We start from the raw sequence: 3656 nt of genomic DNA on the forward strand, positions 1-3656 counted from the left end.
TCCCATCCAAACGCTTATCTTACCTGTAATTTGTGTTTGTTGAGGGCTGTCTCCACCTGGAATTCACAGTGTCCTAAAGCGTTCCGCAGCAGGGCCCCAACTGGAGTTTCCCGGCGTGGATTTTCTGCAAAGCAAAAGCAACCTGTAATTGGCCAAATGTTTTCCAAAGTTAAATGCCTGTCACAGAGTTTCCTAAATCAAGAGTCCTAGGAGTTTACTAGTAGTACCACTGTCACTCTCTCGCCTCTCCTCCTAATACTCCATTATACTACCTCCCATCCAAACGCTTATCTTACCTGTAATTTGTGTTTGTTGAGGGCTGTCTCCACCTGGAATTCACAGTGTCCTAAAGCGTTTCGCAGCAGGGCCCCAACTGGAGTTTCCTGGCGTGGATTTTCTGCAAAGCAAAAGCAACCTGTAATTGGCCAAATGTTTTCCAAAGTTAAATGCCTGTCACAGAGTTTCCTAAATCAAGAGTCCTAGGAGTTTACTAGTAGTACCACTGTCACTCTCTCGCCTCTCCTCCTAATACTCCATTATACTACCTCCCATCCAAATGCTTATCTTACCTGTAATTTGTGTTTGTTGAGGGCTGTCTCCACCTGGAATTCACAGTGTCCTAAAGCGTTCCGCAGCAGGGCCCCAACTGGAGTTTCCCGGCGTGGATTTTCTGCAAAACAAAAGCAACCTGTAATTGGCTAAATGTTTTCCAAAGTTAAATGCCTGTCACAGAGTTTCCTAAATCAAGAGTCCTAGGAGTTTACTAGTAGTACCACTGTCACTCTCTCGCCTCTCCTCCTAATACTCCATTATACTACCTCCCATCCAAACGCTTATCTTACCTGTAATTTGTGTTTGTTGAGGGCTGTCTCCACCTGGAATTCACAGTGTCCTAAAGCGTTCTGCAGCAGGGCCCCAACTGGAGTTTCCCGGCGTGGATTTTCTGCAAAGCAAAAGCAACCTGTAATTGGCCAAATGTTTTCCAAAGTTAAATGCCTGTCACAGAGTTTCCTAAATCAAGAGTCCTAGGAGTTTACTAGTAGTACCACTGTCACTCTCTCGCCTCTCCTCCTAATACTCCATTATACTACCTCCCATCCAAACGCTTATCTTACCTGTAATTTGTGTTTGTTGAGGGCTGTCTCCCCCTGGAATTCACAGTGTCCTAAAGCGTTCCGCAGCAGGGCCCCAACTGGAGTTTCCCTGCGTGGATTTTCTGCAAAACAAAAGCAACCTGTAATTGGCCAAATGTTTTCCAAAGTTAAATGCCTGTCACAGAGTTTCCTAAATCAAGAGTCCTAGGAGTTTACTAGTAGTACCACTGTCACTCTCTCGCCTCTCCTCCTAATACTCCATTATACTACCTCCCATCCAAACGCTTATCTTACCTGTAATTTGTGTTTGTTGAGGGCTGTCTCCACCTGGAATTCACAGTGTCCTAAAGCGTTCTGCAGCAGGGCCCCAACTGGAGTTTCCCGGCGTGGATTTTCTGCAAAGCAAAAGCAACCTGTAATTGGCCAAATGTTTTCCAAAGTTAAATGCCTGTCACAGAGTTTCCTAAATCAAGAGTCCTAGGAGTTTACTAGTAGTACCACTGTCACTCTCTCGCCTCTCCTCCTAATACTCCATTGTACTACCTCCCATCCAAACGCTTATCTTACCTGTAATTTGTGTTTGTTGAGGGCTGTCTCCACCTGGAATTCACAGTGTCCTAAAGCGTTCCGCAGCAGGGCCCCAACTGGAGTTTCCCGGCGTGGATTTTCTGTAAAACAAAAGCAACCTGTAATTGGCCAAATGTTTTCCAAAGTTAAATGCCTGTCACAGAGTTTCCTAAATCAAGAGTCCTTGGAGTTTACTAGTAGTACCACTGTCACTCTCTCGCCTCTCCTCCTAATACTCCATTATACTACCTCCCATCCAAACGCTTATCTTACCTGTAATTTGTGTTTGTTGAGGGCTGTCTCCACCTGGAATTCACAGTGTCCTAAAGCGTTCTGCAGCAGGGCCCCAACTGGAGTTTCCCGGCGTGGATTTTCTGCAAAGCAAAAGCAACCTGTAATTGGCCAAATGTTTTCCAAAGTTAAATGCCTGTCACAGAGTTTCCTAAATCAAGAGTCCAAGGAGTTTACTAGTAGTACCACTGTCACTCTCTCGCCTCTCCTCCTAATACTCCATTATACTACCTCCCATCCAAACGCTTATCTTACCTGTAATTTGTGTTTGTTGAGGGCTGTCTCCACCTGGAATTCACAGTGTCCTAAAGCGTTCCGCAGCAGGGCCCCAAGTGGAGTTTCCCGGCGTGGATTTTCTGCAAAACAAAAGCAACCTGTAATTGGCCAAATGTTTTCCAAAGTTAAATGCCTGTCACAGAGTTTCCTAAATCAAGAGTCCTAGGAGTTTACTAGTAGTACCACTGTCACTCTCTCGCCTCTCCTCCTAATACTCCATTATACTACCTCCCATCCAAACGCTTATCTTACCTGTAATTTGTGTTTGTTGAGGGCTGTCTCCACCTGGAATTCACAGTGTCCTAAAGCGTTCCGCAGCAGGGCCCCAACTGGAGTTTCCCGGCGTGGATTTTCTGCAAAGCAAAAGCAATCAACATTCGAAATGTGCCAGCGGGGCTCACAGACCCCAAAACCCTAGAAGCCCCACAGACAGCACCCCTAAGACAGGCAAGTGAGCAATAACGCATAAACGTTTTCACCTCCCATTTCCTCCTAACCAATTTCATCCCTTAATAGACCTTGCCAGCAATGGCCCAGCCAAGACCCATAAACCCAAGCGCAAACAAGTCTGACACCCCCCAAACAGCCAAAAAGCAAATCCGGGAAAAAAGCCACACTTAGAAAAATGTATTTAAATGAGGACTCACTACTTCCAGTACCTCTTTAGGGGACTCGTCAACGTAAGTTTCTTCATTGTGCGGAATCCAGGCATCAGCATTACGGGAAATGGATAGGGTGAGTCTGGAGGAGGAGGATAGACGACCAGGACTGAGTTCTTGGCAACTAACTTGTGAACCTGATGAATGCTGCGGCATCAAAATCAAGACAGTTCTGCTGATGGGCTTGTTCTTTGATTGGGTGATTACAGTTTTGTTGTGAATGGGATCAAGCACTTGGTAAACAAAGAAAGACAGACACACAGGAATAAAAGTGAATAAGGAGTCGGACTAAAAATAAAGTTAATGAATCATTGACTCATTTTCAGAACTCGGTGTCAGGGAAAATGAACTCGTCCTCATACTCTGCAAATTCAGTCGGTAGTACTTGTGGTAACTGAGGAGAACTTTCCTCAGGTAGGTCGGTGTCCTCTTCTTCCTGCGTGCATTCTCGTACTTTGTAATCTGGTGGTATGAAGTGCTGGTTCATCTTTATCATGGTGAGCCGCTCCACATTTGCGGGCAAGAGGCGGGACCTTTTGGAAGTCACAATGCCACCAGCAGAACTAAAAACACGTTCTGAAGACACACTTGCGAGTGGGCAAGACAAGTAATTGATAGCCAGGTTGGTGAGCTCTCGCCATATGTTTCTTTTCCCATGCCAATACGCCAATGGGTCCTCAGTAATATTGACCGCTGTTGAGTCATCCAGGTAGGCCTGCACCATTGAAACAATGTTCTCCCGCATTCCTGTACTTTGCACTTCTGTGTC

At 45.7% G+C, this 3656-nt stretch overlaps 1 long non-coding RNA gene across 1 annotated transcript; it reads right to left on the reverse strand.

The window, feature by feature from the left end:
* Positions 1-589: 589 nt before the first annotated feature.
* On the reverse strand, positions 590-2258 carry LOC147726865 (uncharacterized). Its single transcript, XR_015309443.1, has 6 exons — positions 2208-2258; positions 1935-2035; positions 1662-1762; positions 1389-1489; positions 843-943; positions 590-670 (listed from the first exon to the last, which is right to left on the reverse strand). It is a non-coding gene; the product is annotated as an uncharacterized LOC147726865 (long non-coding RNA).
* Positions 2259-3656: the final 1398 nt, after the last annotated feature.

Source organism: Lissotriton vulgaris, chromosome 3_1 (assembly GCF_964263255.1).
Source record: "Lissotriton vulgaris chromosome 3_1, aLisVul1.2, whole genome shotgun sequence".
Lineage (NCBI taxonomy): Eukaryota > Metazoa > Chordata > Amphibia > Caudata > Salamandridae > Lissotriton > Lissotriton vulgaris.